This window comes from Falco punctatus (assembly GCF_963210335.1).
Source record: "Falco punctatus genome assembly, chromosome: 4".
NCBI lineage: Eukaryota > Metazoa > Chordata > Aves > Falconiformes > Falconidae > Falco > Falco punctatus.
The window spans coordinates 12468256-12486115 of NC_137583.1; the positions used below are offsets into that span (position 1 = coordinate 12468256).

The following is a 17860-nucleotide window of genomic DNA, read 5'->3' on the forward strand; positions in this document are numbered from 1 at the left end:
TTTTTTAGAAGAAATGATACATTGCCTGCATGCAGAGTCATAACCCATTTCCTTTTCAATAGTATCTAAATATGTTTAATCACTGGGCTGTCATATTTACTGTCTATTATTTTTATTTTAAAAACATGAAAGAAACAAATGTTACAATCTAGGAAATCGGCTCAATATTGGAATTTTCTCTTGGGATACAGGTAGGATTTGAAGTTTCAGCAACTTTGGAAGATGGGGGTTCTGCCGTGCATTCACATCTGATTTTTCCAGTTAATTTCAGTGATCAGGGAAGTTTACAGGTGCTGTTAGTTTCCCAGTTCTGCATCCAATGGATGCATTGGAAAACAGAGACATGACCTGAGTGTAACCTCCCTCTGATCTATAAACTATATTAATATGACTGTGGGTGGTGGAGATTTGTGTACTTGGATCCAATACTTCTTTTTCCTCCAAAGTGTTAATCCTTTACTTGGAACCCACATATAAAAGACTTGGATTTTCAGGACCAGATCATGTGTTTTCCAGGCCAGTGAATGCCTCAGCAAATCTACTGGTGGGAATTTGTTACCATCAAGCCTGAAATGAGAGCTTAATTCTGGGTTTGCCTGAGGGCCAAACCTTTTTCACAGTTCCAGTCCACATCTAAATACCAGCACTTTGATCTTCCCTGCTTCATTGACATTCCTTTTATCCTTAAAAGAGATTCAGCCAGATTTGCAGTGGAGATTACACCTCACTTCTTTGTACCTCTACTTGCATGAGCATCAAAACCCACCATCTCCCACCTGTTGCCTCTCGCTGGGTGGTGGAGACCATCCTGGGCGGGTGTTCCATCCTGGCCACGTGAGGCAGCGCCTTCCAGACAAACTCAGAAACAGCAGCAAAACATAAGTTAGGAGAGACAATACCTCCAGCTTCAGTCTTTACCCAGCATTTCCCAAGCTCTGGAGGACTCTAATGATGTTGCTTATTAGCGTGTCCCACCATGATGCTACACACCTTCTGAATGTGCCTCCAGCACAGTAAGCAAAGCGTGCTCCTAACTCTGCACCTAACACAATGGACCTTCTCCTCCAGAGCTGTCCCCTCCTGCTGCTCCTCTTCCACTAACAGCGAAGGGCTGGCTTCTCCCCAGGACTTTCCCAGACACCACATGCCTTGTTGCAACTTCTCCCAGACATGTGCCTGCTTGATGTGGTTACCCTTGCACCCAGCTGAGGAAGCCCAGCAACATGTTTCAGGCCAGCACAGTGGTTTTCAGCCCAGAAGGCCATATCAGGTCAAATGAAACACTATGCAGATGCTGGCAAAACACGGGTAGTGGTGGTGGTGGGGAATTAATAAATAAAAGTAATGCCTTCTTCCTCCCTCCAGGTCTTCCTCAAATCACTAAGTAAAAAAAAAAAAATACAAATTCTGGGGTTTATATATTCTTTTTACGTGCTTTAAAACATTAAATAAAGCTGAAAAAAAGAAGTGAAATATTACTTTGCATGTCAACTTCCCCATTCACCAAAGGCGCTATGAGAAGGAGCAGGGGTGGGATGTATCTCCCACACCTGTCTTATAAATATTCTTTGCTATTGCCAGTGAGCTAAAATATCATTTTATCCCACTGATCTATAAAGACCATCTGAGCAACCCATACCCTGAGCTTTGGGTCTAAGGGGTTACCTGCGGTTCCTCTTCCAGGTCACCCCTCTGGGGCAGGAGGCGCAGAGAAGTTTGACTTCTGCCAAACGTGCATTTGCATCCAAGGAGAGAGAGCACAGAAGGAGCACAGAAAAGTTGTGGACTTTGTGCTGTGGGGCATGTGTAAGCAGATGAGTGGTGTCAGACCTAGAGGACAGAAAATTAGGGCATGCACCTGGCAAAAGGTCTGCAACACAGAAAAGCAAATGGCACGGTTTCAGCTGAAAATCTCGGTGACCATAAGGAGTCCCAGGCTGCTGTGTGAATCCTCCAGCAGCCACCACCTGCAGAGGCTGGAAGTTGAGATCTTTAAAAGAATCAAAGTGAATGAGGAGTCAAAATCAGTGGAAATTCAGTGTGAAGCAGATACCTTTGGGGCTGCTTGCAGGCTGTATAGATCTAGATACAATAGCTAGGAACTCCCCAGAGCACTGACCAGGCTGTCGCTGTGTTTGAGAAGTGCTCTCCCTTGGGTGCAGGTTGCAAAAGCAACCGGGTCTGAACAGGCTCAATACCTGCACTACGCCATAAGAGAGAGAGTTTAAAAGTAGGTCACAGCTCACTGTAATGTAAACTCTTCTCAGGTGCATCAAGGTGCTCTTTCATGTCCTACTGAGGCAGCAGCAGCAATTCCTGATCATGCAAAGCATCCGTGATCCATCTCCCACAGTAGCTGCTCCGGGGACTCTGGAGAGCTGGAAGCTCACTGTATGCTGCAGGGTCGCGCAGGAGGGGGAGGATGGCAACAGGTGCTACATGCCACAGCATACAGAGCTTGGGTGACAGTCAGTGGTATCAGATAGCTTAGCTTTCAGGTCTGCGGATGCCTTTACATGTTTCTTAGCACTGCCCGGTGCTGCTGCGACGTCCTGCAGCGCACAGAGCGACCCTGTGCTGCTTTACTTGCCACGTCCTAGCTGCACTTGTATCTCTCTGCCCTCATGAGGTGCTTACTGGCTGAAGCACATGTGTTTTCCTGTGGGAAAATGCACTTCTTCCTGGCAACAAAGGCAAGGTCTGAGATAAACCATCTCAGTACAGCAAGATTAACAGGGAGGCTGAGAGAAAATAAATGTGTGGCCATCACCTAGTGTCAGAAGCTTCAAACAGATAGGAAGTTGAGTGCTCCATTCACCATTTTTCTAGACGAGAGGCGAAAAAGCCAGAAGAAATTGCAGTTGTCTGTTACTTGAAGAAACGAGTTCTTCACCCCATCCCTTCATACCTGCAGTAAATGGATGATAAGACTGGGAGCTTCCCCTTTATCTCTAGATTGAAATCCCACCCGCTTGCTTTGACTATCACCAGGGCCACTGCTCTTGATGGTTCCCAATTTTCTGCACTGAAAATATGGAAATTTGACCATCACCTAAATTGCTTGTACAAATTGTACAATTGTACTTGCATTGTACAATTACAGCCAAGGGCTGGAACAAGCAGACCTTGAATGAGAGATGGAGTCATGAAAGCTCACCAGAAGAGAAGGCAAATTTGCCTGTTCTCCATGTGATAAAAGAACGGAACCAGTGTGAACATTTTCCACTGAAACTGGCTTTCCAAAACAAACAGTTAACATCTAAATAATTCTATTCACAGGAAATACCTGCTTCTCATGGAAAATGTCAGCTTTTCAGATAAAGCAATACATAAAAATGTCATATGTCAAAATATATCAAAGATATTTTGTCTGAACTAAAATTGAGGTGGGGTTGTTTGCAAAAATTGAAGCAGGGAGAAGTTAGACTTCTCTGACTCTGTCACTGTATAGTATCTAGCTCTCCTACAACTGGCTTAATCCATAGTGTGTGTATAACTGGATCATCACCTTTTTACACACAGGAAAAAAAGCTGAGATATCTGAATGATAAAATTAGGGTAGAAATGGGGCCTTGAGTATTCTGGATAAAGTCATTATCATTCAGTCGGCCCTCTGAGAGCCTTTGGCCCCAGTGAGATTGACTGGCATCTCTTTCTTGCTCTGCAATCATCACTGCAGTCATCAGGATTATCTCACTGAAGAAGCATATTTTTGGGGCACACTGCTTATAGTAAATATAGCAACTGTTGCCCTTTTTTTTTTTTCCCCAGGTGTAGTCATGCACTGATCATTTGCCAGCCGCTGGTGCCTGTGTGTGTTAGCACGGGGGAAGACAGAGAGCTTTAAATGGGAGTCCTTGTGTGATGCTACACTGCAGAGGTTTTGTCTTTCCCCTTCCATGCAGGGCAGGGCTGTGCTCACCACCATCCCCAGCCTTGGCCCCCACTGCAGTGGCCTCGGAGATGGGTACCAATAGGAGGGATGCTCTGGGTTTCTCCAGGAAACCTGCCAAATTGCACGGGATGAATGCAGTCTAGAAAAATCTGTCTACCGTGAAGCACTTGTACAGCTGGAAGGACAGAATTGTTATTTCAAGTAGACCTTCCTGTAAATGTAAAGGGGCATCTGAAAATGCATTTCCAACACAAAAAGGTAGAGCTCTGCTCTGGCTTATTTTCACCTGCAATGTGTCATCTCTCAAGTTGCCCCAATTTACCAGACACCAGCAGGAAATTTAGTTCGTGAACGTAACTCCTGTGATTGCATGTGCCAGTTAGCCACACAATGACCAACAGGACTGCTTTAAATACGTTGGGGTATAATTCTGACTCTGACTGATATAAGTAACAAAAACCGCCCTGGATATCATCTTGACCATCACTGTGCATGGAATTCTCTTTTTGAGGCTGAGAACATGAGATGAACACAGTAGGTTCATCACAGCTATACCTGTTTCTATAGAAATCCTCCCCAAAGCAGTCAATTGTCTCCACACACAAAGGAAATAAACTTACACTGAAGTCCCAGTAGCTTGTCCAGGGTTCCCCTCTTAATATCTCTGCTCTGCAACACCTGACAAGAGCTTCCCAAGTGGCTGCCTACCCAAAAAAAGAGAGGAGACATCAGCAAGGACATGCTGACAGCTCCACAGATGGATACTTGGATGCAGCCCTAAAGATCAGAGCAATAGCAGCATCTATAGTCGACCAGAATTTCTCTTTTACAGGGAATAAATATTAGATTATATATTTTGCATCATGACTGCCTTCTACTTTCTTCTCTTTTCTTTTTTTCTTTCTGTATGGTAAGGAAAGAGCATATGATGACTGTGGTGTATTATTACTGAATATTAATCTCTTCTATTCAGTCAGTGCATGCATTCATTTATATGGATGATTTGCTAGTTTTGTTTGAGTACACACACGCAAATTTAACAGTAAGGTTTATTATGAAAAATGCCATCAAATTAACTCTTTTAAAAGATGCCAGTATTATTGGCAAGAATTGCATTTTATTTTCTTTGTAAATGTGCTGCTTCCTTAGACATTCATTTCTTTGGAAATGCAGTACATTTCCAAACGCAAAGACACTGGTGATGAGCAACTGTCATTCCCACATTAAAAAGCAAAACCAAGCCTTGATCTTTCTACAGCAGATTAGGGAGTGAGATAAAAATGAGACGAAAGCCTCAAATGCCTGTTCCACTAGGTTCGAGGCATTCTTTTTGTTTTAGTTCCGCACTCTGCCTCTTTAATTCCCCCTGGCTCAAATGCCAATTTTCTGCTATGTTGGCATGACTGCCGAAGAATTGCTTCTGTTAATAAACTGCACAAAATAGCTGAGCAATTAGGCAATTAAACTGTTTTAAATTTAATTTAAAACCCTGGCATTTTGCTAGAAGTACTATTTTTTTCTTTAATCCCATCTTTTTTGTGTGGTGGGAGGTAAAGAGCAAGATGGGAGGGTAGGAAGGCAGCATGGTGATGAGGGAAGAGTCTGATGTGATTGGAGTTTACTCAGGCTCTGGCTGCAGATAAGCACAAGGGCTGTCCGCTTTGGGGAGCACATTGCAGCCCTTGACCCTTATTAAAACAAGTCATTTTTTCCCTAACATTTAACACACAAACAAGCTTAATCTGATTTCTGTCCTGATCTCAGATGGGTATCAGAGCTTGTAAGCAAATGATTTCAAGAGCTGCCTACCTGCTTTTGGCTGCAAATTCAAAATAAAAAGGCTCGGTGGAGAAAATACAGGAATTACTATGCCCAGGGGTAAGCAACCTGTTCTGCTCATCACCGCATGTTCCCACTGCATTCAAAGGCACTTCTCCAAGTTACCTGGACCGTAGGAAAGTTTGTCCTTTGAGCTTATTTGACCTGTACTTACAGAGATGCCTGTTTCTGCTACAGCTCAAGTTTGCATTTTGATAAATGCTCTCTCGCTGACTTGCCGCTGATAATGGCACAAGGATTTACACTTGCTAGAGACGGGCACAAGAAAAGAATGCCGAGAAGGCTTCTCCCATCGTGCCACAGCTGCATCCCTAAGCACATCACTGAGTGCCTTGCTCCACTGCCAGCCAAAGCCCCTCCTGGGCCACTCATACGGTGCAGGTCAAGCTCTGGCAGCCAGGTCTATCTTGTTTCATCCCTCCCCAACCTAGTCATCTCCCCTGGGCCACCATCCAAAATCTGGGCATGTTCCTCTGTTCTGCTCCACAGCCCCAACCCATTCTGTTCATGGACCCAAGCAAAGCTCTCCCAACAACCATAAATCTTCAACTAGACAGGAACATCCCACCCCTGTGCACTGCAACTACTCTTCCACCCTCACTGCTTTGCACCATGCACCACCTCAGCTGACCCACAACTCTACCACTCCTAAGTTTTTCAGAACAATCTGCCCTCTTTACTTCTCAATGCATTAAATCTCTTTTCTTACCATAATGGCTGGAAGAAACAAAACATTCTCTTCAGTACCCTGCTAAAACTTTCCCCTAATAAAAACTCACCACGTTTTCCAAGCCTTTTTGAACTACCTACTTTTGAACAAATGATGCACAGCTAAGCAAAATATAGCAGAATGTTGTATACCCTGCAGAGCTGACTGTCTCCTCAAGGAAAGCTCATATTTCCATGGTCACATAATGGTTATTTTTAGTGAACCCATCATTCTTGTTATTTTCCTAGTCTTTAAAATTAAAAATAATGGGAAAAGAATTAAATGGATTCTTCTAAATGTTACAGTAGCCACACACCATTTGCAAAATTCAAACTGAAATTTCCCCCTCTGAGCTAATTTGGGGATATCAACATTAACAATATTCACGTCATCACTGCAATCAGGCTTACATTAGCATTTCCACTTAATACACTACTGGGACCAATCCTGTGGTAGCTGGGGAAATGTACTATAAGTTAATTCATTATTTCTGGTACAATTCTATGCTTAATCGAGATCTCCTGTTCTGCACAATGAACTTACGGAGAACAGACAAATCATTCCCAGGAAGCCCCTCACTGCAGACCTGAATGCCTCCACACCTCTGTGCTGCAGAGGCACTGTCAGCAATAAGGGCTGTGCCAGGGTGTTAATAGAGATACAAGGGCTGGGAGCGTTGGATGACTTGGAGAAGTGAGAAACGCCACGGAAACAGGCTACTCATGGCAGTGGTTTAGAGTGATGCAGAGAATTGGGGCAGCAGTGAGACTCATTTGCTGCTTTTTTTGACATCTCAGAGCGCTATTTCAAAACCTTGTTTGTCTCCGTGTGTTAGCATAGATTGCAATATTAATTTCTGTCTGCTCCTCCCTCCTGACATGGACTTTCCACCACTAGCCCTTTGGCAGTCCAGTCCATTTTGACAACAGGGTCCTCAGAACAGCAGCTCCCTCTCTGTGTCTATACAGTGCCCAGCACGAAAAGAAACTGATTTTTTGCTGGACCTTTAGCTGCTACTGTAATGCACATAATAACAATATTACATCTTTAAACTATCTGTCCTGTTTCAACTCATCTGACAACCTTTCTGCAAAAATAGAGGTATGTATTATGCGTGTGTGAACAAGCTCTAACATCAAGTGAACAGCACATAATCCCAGATCATCTTCTGAGTGTCACAAAACCCCAAACTGTCACAGGCATGACATAGGGAAGAATAATTAAGATAATGGGTTGGTCAGTATGTTTGTACATCACTTAGCAGCCATCAACAGAATCTCTGCTCGAGGCAGACCTCAGATCATTCCTCAAACCACTTTGCTAGCCACATGTAGCTGGGACTTCGGAATAAGGGAGCCTAGGCTTTACCGTTGTATGTATGACAAGATCTTCAGGCACTGCAGCTCTTAGAAGGGAAGCATGAACTTTCCTATCCCACAAGTGGCATACCAAAATCCTTCTGTGGCCAACACCACAGTCAGAGAGCCATGCTCTGGCAGGGGCTCACAGGTGGGAGGTGACAACAGCTCCCCATGGGGCACACGGTACCACCATGCTGGCGTGGATGGGACACATAGCTGCACCCTTGGGTACACTGATGATGCCATCCTCCGTGACTGGTACTGCTTTATTTCTTCCAAGGCTCAGGATTATCCACCTGGGCCTTTATTTTGGTCAGGGGACTCAGCTGATTCAGCTTTGGGTCAAGAGCCACACGCTGGTCATCAACCACATGTTGGCCACTTCTGCTTCATTTTGTAACGTAGCAACTAAAGGAGGTCCCAGGAACTTAGTTGTTTATTGTACTTCCTACAAGTACCAGCAGAGGTTGTATTGAAATGAAAGATAAACACGTATGCAAGTAACACATTGACTCTGATTCAGTCATGATGACTTTTCCAATAAATATACAATCACTTTATAATACACAACATTTGTATATTTTAAACGACCTAATTGATAGGAGCATGAAAGCATTAAATTACCATATAGCAACACAACTACACACTAGACATCTATTAACGTACTACACGTCAATCAGTGTTTTACCAATTAATGGCTATCTAATTATCTTGCTATAATGAGCTTGTTAAATGCCAATTAAATGGCAAGATGTTTGAATGCATTAATAAGAATGTAATTACACAGTTATTGGTGACATAATTTTCACATCATTAACTAGTAACTTACCCTTATTGAGTTTAATAAGTATATTCTTTTAACTTCCCATTGATCCTGATCAGGATACAGTCGCCAGTTGGTTAAGACCGAATGAGATGGCTATAATTATTAGGATCATTATTGGAAAAGTTTCATGTCTCCATAAGCAATAACTGAAGAATGCACTGGAGAAAAAGCCAATTGAAAGTGTAACTACACTGTGCACACAGAGAATAACCCGGGATACAGAATCTTCTTCTAGACAAGAAATGTACCCCTGGTAAGAGCTTCCAAACCTGGAAATTGCAGTTTGTTTGGACAGCAGAAGGTCGATTTTTTCCTGTCAAACTTTGCTACCAATGTGCTTTAACTGAAAAAAAAATATGAGGACGGTTGAGTCCTCACCTGGCATGTCCTCCCCAAGTGAGGACTCCCTGGGACAGCCCAGGAACAGGCAGGTTGGGGTGATACTCCTTGTTTCTCTGTATTGCTCCTGGGGAAATCATTTCTGCTGCCTTTGGCATAGCTGGAAAGGATGAGGTGCAACGAGTAGCCCACAACATGCTCCTGTATGGAGAAGGGCAGTACGGCCTGGTGGGACCAGCTCTCTGCTGGGACTCAGGAGATCATGGTATCATTCCCAGCTCCAACTCATACTTACACTGAACTTTGGACAGGTGACTTAATCAACCCTATCCTCCCATTTTCTGGGACCTGTGAGAGTCAAATGATCACCAGCGATACTGAGGTACCCAAATCCTCCGGGTCAGGGGCTGCGCAAACACTGGTGCCAAGAGCAGCTCCCCGCAGAGCAGGTATCACAGCAAGTTAAAACTGTCCACAGGAAGCTGAACCGAGGTCTTCGCTTCAACCATTAGAGTGTAATAGCTTGTATAAAAGAAAATAGCCATTCTTCCATCCCAAATCTCTTATTTATGAAAAGGAAATAAATCACCCAGTGCATTTCCACACCAGGAAAAGCTATTTAACAAAGCGAGCATGCGTGAGCCATGGCAAATGCACAAATAGTTCTGAGTTAATCTCTTCCTTCTCCCTCTCATCCCATTTTTGCAAAAGATTGGGCTCATACCATATCTACTGTATTTAAAATGAAGAAAGAGCTTGACTGGCAGTTACTGAATTAGACACTGTACTATGTGTATAACTAACTCAGCCCTTGGCCTCGGTGACTTAACTAGCCACCCCTCATTAACCCTGATGAGAGCCACAGATCCCAACACAGCCTGGCATGTGTCCTGTATCCCCAGCTCTATGTGCACTGTGCGTCTCCGGTGGAGCTTTGCCAGTATTTCCCAGACACCAGGAGGCAAGAAGATGCTTGGTGGTCCATCACGGCTCAGCAGAGAGCTGCAGCCTGCGTATTTAAGTGTTTTTCTGAACTGGGGCCAGTGGAACTACCTCATCTTTCCCAAGGATGTAACTTAGCCCTCTTCTAACACTTCTTCTTTCTCTTTTCATCTATCTTTCTGACTCCTTCAGTATTTTATGAAGAGAACCAGGGAGGTCTGCTGAATTCCTTTGCCTCCTGGGATGTATCTAACAGGAACGAGTTGTTCCTATCTTGGACAAGTAAGATGGGCAAATGCACACACAGACATCACAGTAACATCATCTTCTATTGATCTCTACTGATCTAGGCACATTGCGGATGTGCTTTGTTGGTTTAAAGAGTTGTTTTCAGTGGATACTTGTCAGGTTCCTTCCCTCCCCCATTTTCATGTCCGTATAGGAGAGACAGTTTTGCGCGAAAGCACGGAGGTGCTCACCTTTTCCTTAACAAAACAGAAATAAGGGAGGCAAGGGGGGTGGGGAGGGTGGGAAGAGAGATAAACTCTCCAACCTCTAAGCAGCATTTTTGTTTCTCACCCCAAAAGCAATAGGAAATTGCACTGAGAAGGTATGGTAATAATCAGCACTGACTGGAGTAATGATGTGTCTCCTGCACCGAAGCTCCTGACAGCAAAATCATGGCCTGCTCCCCACAGGTATCAAAGTCACTAATTACCCATCGTGCACTCAGGATTGGCATTCATTAGAGGAACTGACACTGTTTTATTCAGTCACGGGGAGTCTCTTTCAAGTCCCTGCACTTTTCTCTTTGATAGAAAGAGACTGCATCAGCACATGTGCCATTTGCCTTCTGTCATCGGGCACCATGCTGCACCTCGCTGGCTGCTGTGCTGTGTGGCACGTGAGATTCAAAGCCAAGGATGTGGTGAGCTCATCTGAAGGAGCAGCTTTCAGTGGTGCTTGGAAAATGTTTAATAACAGAACATGGATGAGCACATTTCTAAGCTCTGCTGCTGCTGCTGCTGCTGCCGCCCACCTGGTTCTGCAAACCTGAAGGGTTTAAATCTCTGCTCAGCAACGTCCCCAGTGTTGCCATCTAGATCCAGGTGGTTCCTTTGCCTCTCAGAAGGACAGGCCACCCAAAGAAAATGTGTTGGTTTTTTTCAGATCTAGGCTAATCAACATAGTTCTGCTATATTTGTGTATATAGGCAAAAGAGATGATAGGTAGGCTCCACCTTATTAAATTCAAATCTAAAGGTCCTTGATGTCCACACAGACCAGATTTGCCTGTAGCCCCGTTTCAGACCCATCTGTGATGGGGTTTATACTTCTGTCTCATATCCTTTTCCCCGTTGCAACATTCCTCCTTATCTTCCAATATTTTTTTTCTCGGTTGCTATTTGCTTTTACCCTGTGTCTTTGAAACTGAAAACGGTAGTTAACAATTAAGAATAATTATTTTATTGGCATATTATCTCTACAGTGGCACTCACCAGAAGAAAATAATAATGAGTCAGCACTGGTAATGTTAAACAATTTATAGGTTACCTAGTTCAGAAAGACACTAGAGCCCTTCTTTACACTGAAACACCCAGTACTGATCACTGTTATAGCCAGAGCATCTTGCTTGGGTGAACCATTAGTGTATTGTAGCACAGAAATCCCTATAGTGGCTATAAAACATATTTATATATCTATAAACCCAGGATGCTTTGGTCTACTGAAAGCACTTAGATACTCTGATAAAGAACAACATATAGCAGCTGGATGTATGGCAAAAAGAAAGACGACATGCTCACATTTTGAGATCAGTGTTTATTTTCAGCTGTCTGCGAGGAAAGCCCGTCGGTTCGATGATTATCTGAACGTATGCGGAACATTTGTAAAAAGCTGAGAGAATTCCATTATGTATAAGCTGCTTAAAAAAGTGGCTCACTTAAGGTTATTACATTGCTGCTTTGGGTTATTTTTGTTTAATTCAAACTCTGCAGTGGGTGAGACTCAATTTCAGTTTAAACAATCACTTCAGTGCCTTATCTTTCTCATCATCTTCTGTACCTAGAAAATTTGCAGTGTGGGATTCAGATAAATAAATACATGATTACACACGCACTCCCTCATCATTTTCTCCATGACATTCTGTTTTCTGTGAATAAAGAAAATATCTTTCAGGGTGGTTTTTTCCTTCTCCTTTTAAGTGAATGTTTTCCAAGGGGCCTGTCTGTCCAGGACAGATTAAGTCTCTTGCCTTAGAATGAATCCAAAGCATGATCTTTAGTGTCAGGAGCTCAGTTTTGAATCCACAGAATTTTCTGTTCAGAAATCTACCTAAGAATGCACTTACAATGAGGCTTCTCTAACCTGCTCCATCCGAAGAAAGTATTAAAATATTTACTCATTGACCCAAGAAGGTGCTTCACATGAACACTCTGATTGATGAAACTAGTAAGATAATGTGGATTTTGCCCCACGCTCTTGCCCACAAGAAAATGCATATTTGAAAGCTTTTGAATTAGCTGTGCCTCAGTCTGAGTCCCCGGTGAAACTGTTGAGTGATGTTTCCAGTTATACTTGTCAGGTTCCTTTGGAACTTTGAGCATCCAAAGGAAATACTGCAGCAACATCCTCTTCACAAAAGACCTTCCCACCAGAGAAAACAGTCAAACCCTTTCACCTAAAAGGACTCCCAACCACCTAACACCAAACCAACAGTAATCAAAGGAGTGAACAAAGTAAAAAGCTTTCAGAATGAATACTCTTTTAAAAGTACTGACAATAGAGCATTAAAATACATGAAAAAAAAAACTTGGTTTTCCCCTCAGGAGAACCTTCATGGAGGAAGCTCCTCTGGGAATATGCTTCTCTCACCATTCTACTTTCATATTCATATTCTTAAGATTTCCTAAGTCCATGTAAGAAGAAAGGGACATTTTCTGTAGATCTTTTTCAAACAGCAGCTCTCCTATCAGTCCTGTGAACTCTAACTTTTCCACTTAGGGCAAAGCGTGTCCCTGGTGATTGAAATTCAGCCTAAGGCCTAGATTCAGGTCCTTTGCAATGTCATGGCAAAATTTCCAGCCACTGCAGCATGCATCTTTCCTTTTTTCATGATACCTCTTTCCATTTGGTGGTGGCAAATGGCTGGGGTCTGTGAAACAACACAGAATTGTTCTCAGGGGTGTTCTTCATTCCCCAGATTAAAGGGGAAGTGTGAAATTTTAATAATGCTTCCCTCTGCATCCCTCCTCACAGAGCGGTGGATTGGGGTAAATTGTAAATGCACTTTAATTCTGCTTGCCACAGGTCTAGTAGCTCATTACGCCCTCTGTTTTTTCTCCTGAGACGCTATAGAAATACAACAGTGTAACTAACACTTCTCCTCATTTAGAACCGCAGGTGGTGGGAGTACGTGTGATTTCATTGTCTTTACTTGGTAATTACAGGTCTGTTCTTATTCCCACTGTCTCAGTGGGGTGCTTGCATAGTACACGTGGTTAAGTCCTTTCAGGTGCTTGCAAGGTGGATTAACATGGAATATCGTATCGCTGCAGAACGGCACCCACTCTGGTGTGCCTGTGACCGCTGGAAGGGATGCTGGCACACAGGCCGGTCTATGCTTGTATTGACACAACCACAGCGGGAAGGCTGGCTTAGCCAAAGGTCATCCCAGGAGGGTGAGGATGGCTGGGATTTGGGGGGTCCACCTTGCAGAGCATGTGTCCATACCCGTGAACACAGTGCCTCTGCAGAGGGAGCAAACTGCACTGAGCCCCAGCCTCTGCTGCCCCCCCAGCACGCACACGTCAGTTCATTGCAGTAACCTTCAAACGCGCTGCATCTTGGTTCCTTTCCCCAACTGAAGACATCTGAGAATGTGAGATGTGATGAACTATGGGGCAATGGCAGCAAGATTGACGCAGCCTGTGATTTAATGCACGTGGCAGGTCCATATAAAAATGTAAATATTATTATCCCTTGATTTCAGCTTCTAATTCCTCCAGACGTTTGGGGTTGATAAGCCAGGCTCCCTTCAGGTTCTGCCACCTTTCATCAGTGCATATTATGTTTATCAGATGGAAATCAATGTGTAGTAGGAAGGCACATTGCATATACATCCAGTGAATGTGCCTGTGTGTTAACAGTATGTTAATACACCACATTCATGTCATACTTTGAAAAACACGGTAGCAGAAGCCAGTGTTGCTGACAGAGCAGATCCTCTCCGAACTTCTCTTTGAACTCCCTTTTTCCCTTTGAATTGGGATATTTGCATGGAGGCTGGAAGCCCTGTATTTCTCCTGTTAAAGCACTGGTGATCTTTGCCTTTCCTCCATTGGAATAGGCTTGTGAGTTCAAGGACTGAATTCAGCAGAGTTCATAAGCATATGCTTAAACTGATAGGATTAAATCTCGGGTAAGGCAATGAAGCTTAGAGCATGTGTTTATCCTTAAGCACAGGCTTAGATGCTGTGCTGAGTAAGGACTGCAGTACATCTGAAGCAACCCAGAGCCCTTCTTTCCTGGAGTCCTTCTACTCTACTGCTGCCTCTTGGTTAAACAAAGACAAAGGTTGCCTGTGCAGCACACACAAGAACGTCAGGCTGCAAGAGGCATAGACTCTCTGATGTCTCCAAAGCACTTCCATAGGTGCACAAAGCTATTCTGAGGCATCTGGAAATGATAATGACTTTGTCTTCAATTCTTGTATGGAAAAAGAGAGAAAACCCAGCGCTGTACAGGCTAAAATAGAATCCCCAAAAGGATATGTTTCCAAGAAGATGCTTACAGGAAAGGCTGAACGTATGGGGTGCTAAGGGGCTATCACCTTTGTATTAGTACATTAAATGTGGCAGACAGTCAGAAGTAAGAAGCCAAGGTGCAGATACCTCTGTTCATTTGAAGCACTTGAGATCTGAACTCCTCCACATGCTTTGGACATCACCGATCCCATACACAATTAAATGGTCAGAAGCCACATACGAAAGAAATAACAGCTATGGTTTTACCTGCTATTCCCTAAATGCCTAAAAAGCAATAAAAACCAGAGACGATTTATGGAAAATTGTGATATTATTTTGTCATGGTGGAAGTTTGTTTGTTTGTCTTTAGTAACAGCTTACTCTTTTGTCTCTATAAATCCGATGGCCTCAATGATCTCTGGCATCAGTCAGATTATTACTGTATTAGCTCAGCAGTAGCTTCAATGGGGATCTCAAAAGCTTACTGTTTCCAAAAAATAGCTTAAAATCCAGTGACGATTGTCCTGCCTCTTTCCATCTGAAAGATAACTAGCTAGAAAGGTGCCTGGATGACAATCTTACCACAACAGATCTCCAAGAGATCACGGACCATGAGACTGAACTCTCCTTCTCCTGCTGGACCTCTTGGCCCATGGCAGGGCCCATGCGGGATGCTCAGAGAGATGCAGTCAGCCAGAGCACGCTGCAGTGCTCACCAGTCCCTCCCCCGTCTAAAGGCAGCTGAACACCTGAAGATGAGTTTGGCCCTGCAGCTGCCTTCGCTTGCAGTGCAAGAGCAAAATGAAGTGACGCATTTTTCTCCAAGGGAATGTAGGAAATGCTGTATATAATAGAAATCACTCTCCATACTCCTCTCTCCATCAATAAATAGGTCCAGTGTGTCCCAGCCCACCTCATAGTCCCCTTCTGATTTTTCATCTTTCTTCTATATTTTCTATATTTTTGCTGTATATGTGCTTATAAATATTGCTATTTAAGAACGGAACACTCGAAGGATATTCACCTAAGGTCTGAAATATTTTTTTTGTATTATGAGTCTTGGAGAAGGAGGCACAAGGCATCAGCAGAATGTTGCACCATGGATTATAGATTGCCGCTCAGCAGTTGGTGGGTTGGCTATTTCTTTTAATTGCTGATACTGTATTTTCAGACCGTGCTGATCTTATGACAAATTTTTTTGCCTACTTTTCTGCAATTAAGCAATTTGGCTGACAGTTTTAAAAGTTGTTTCATAAAATAAATACTCCATTGTACAGATACACATAAGCCTGTACATGTATCAATAGGCATACACACACACATGCAGGCAGGCACACAGACATGCAGGTACATCTTACAGTGGTTCTGACAAGGGAGATTTTCTTCTGTGTAATTTTCAAGCTTTTCTTGTACTAACTGAATACCCCAGCATTTTGCTTTTGCAGACAGCTCTTGTTTGTGAAGAGGTATTTTCCAATATTTTCTTTCAGCTGAAAAGCCCAAATATCCAGTGAAAAGCTGTTTCAGTGAAAACTTTAAGTGTGTGTACATGTGTGTGCACCATTTTCAACCTCAATGTGCAAGTCTCAGTTTCAGCTGCTGAACTCTGAATAAACTGGGCTCACCTCCAAGAGTTACGGCTTTAAGGAGTATAGGTAATTGCACCATTAGCTTTTGATTTGTTTAATTTTTTTCCTTCAGCCTGTTCTGTTAGTTTATCATACATGTGGTCTAATTAAAGCTTCCTGCAGGACATTTCATCCAGAATAAATAATGACATTGCTCAGAAGGGCTCTAGTTACATTTTTTTTTTCTTCCAACTGTGCTGAAAGGGAGGTTGCTGTCTAAAAAAACTGTGCCTGGGTGGAAGAGACAGTTTTATAATTGCATTTCCAGTCTTCTTTGTATTCTTTTGTGTTATATGCTTGTACAAGGAGAAACTGGACAGGCCTGTTGGATAGCAGCCAGGCAGAATTGTCAGAAACAGAGAAAGAGAGAGCAGACTGAAAATGAAATAAGAAGGGGGGAGAGAAATAAAAAATATCTGGAGGATCTCTCTGAACAATGACTTAAGAAAGTGAAAGTGGAGGAGAAAATAGCAATTTCATTTTGTGTCAGTTTCTGAGGTCTGAAAATTGTCTTTTGCGTTCTGTTTTGGTTTTCTTTTTTTCCCAGCTGGGACAGAGAAAACTCAAAGTATGGGGCACACAGGTTTCAGAAATGCACACAGGACAAAACACTTGGTTTCTTACTAAAGCCCAAGCGCTGAGAAACCAGGGTGCACGGTGAAGAAAGATGGCTGGGGCTTGGAAGTTGAAGCTCTAGTAGTCTGAAGGTCATACTCCTATTCTGGGTGAGAGCAGCATTTCTTGGTTTGGGATTTCTGTAAATTAATTCATTCATTAATTAATCAGTAAATACATATTCTGTATCGCTGTGAGCCAGGCAGAGACAGGATCAGCATACCCAAATCTAGGGACAATACCTTGACCTTCATGCTGCTGAGTGTGAAGGGCTTTTCTAATTTTCTGTCTTCTTCTCATCTTTTCCAAGTCTCTGCAGGTTTCAATTTCCCAAGCTGACGTACTAGAAAGCTGATAGCAAGCAGGTTAACCCTGCTTTGAGCATGGGTGGGACTAGGCGACCTCCAGAGATCCCATCCAACCTGACTTTTTCTGTGATTCTGTTAACATCAGTCATGAAAACATCCATCTACGAGCACTAGCTAGCAGTACTCTTTGTTCCAGAAAGCCCACAAGTCATGGTCAGGCAGCCTTCGAAACTGGTAAACAAAGAAAAGAAAGAATAAAAGGGAGGCGAAGTAATCCCTTCGAGCCTTGGGATGTGATTATTTGTGCAGGGGCAGATTGAGAACGACTGAAATGAAAGGAGAAAAGTAAATGCAGGTCCGTGAGAAGCTGAATGGTGAGCACGTCTCTTCCACGCTTTCCTTGAAGGCACAGCATGTAGATGTACTTTATTCATAATGACAATATGATGTGATTCATAGCAATTGCTTCTTCCCAGTAAATTATTCTAGATGTGTTGTTGTGCACGTTGCAATGGCACAAATGAATGATGTTAAAATACTGAGCAGACAAAATGATAACACCTGTTACGGAGCCACTTAGAAACCAGAGTGCACGGAGGCATTTGTACCTGTCTCTATCACACATTGTGAGTTACACATCTTAGGATGGTTTAT

The 17860-nt window shown here is 43.2% G+C and overlaps 1 long non-coding RNA gene across 2 annotated transcripts in view; it reads left to right on the plus strand.

Annotated features, from left to right (window-relative positions):
- The window catches only part of LOC308062063, a 77399-nt gene that overhangs the window by 52651 nt on the left and 6888 nt on the right, over nt 1-17860 (plus strand). Inside the window, exon 1 of one of the 2 annotated variants that reach the window (XR_013927459.1) lies at nt 1-17580. This exon is cut by the window's left edge and continues 52651 nt beyond it. This is a non-coding gene — a long non-coding RNA (uncharacterized lncRNA). The remainder of the gene's footprint in view (nt 17581-17860) is intronic. The other variant, XR_013927460.1, reaches the window with a different exon arrangement.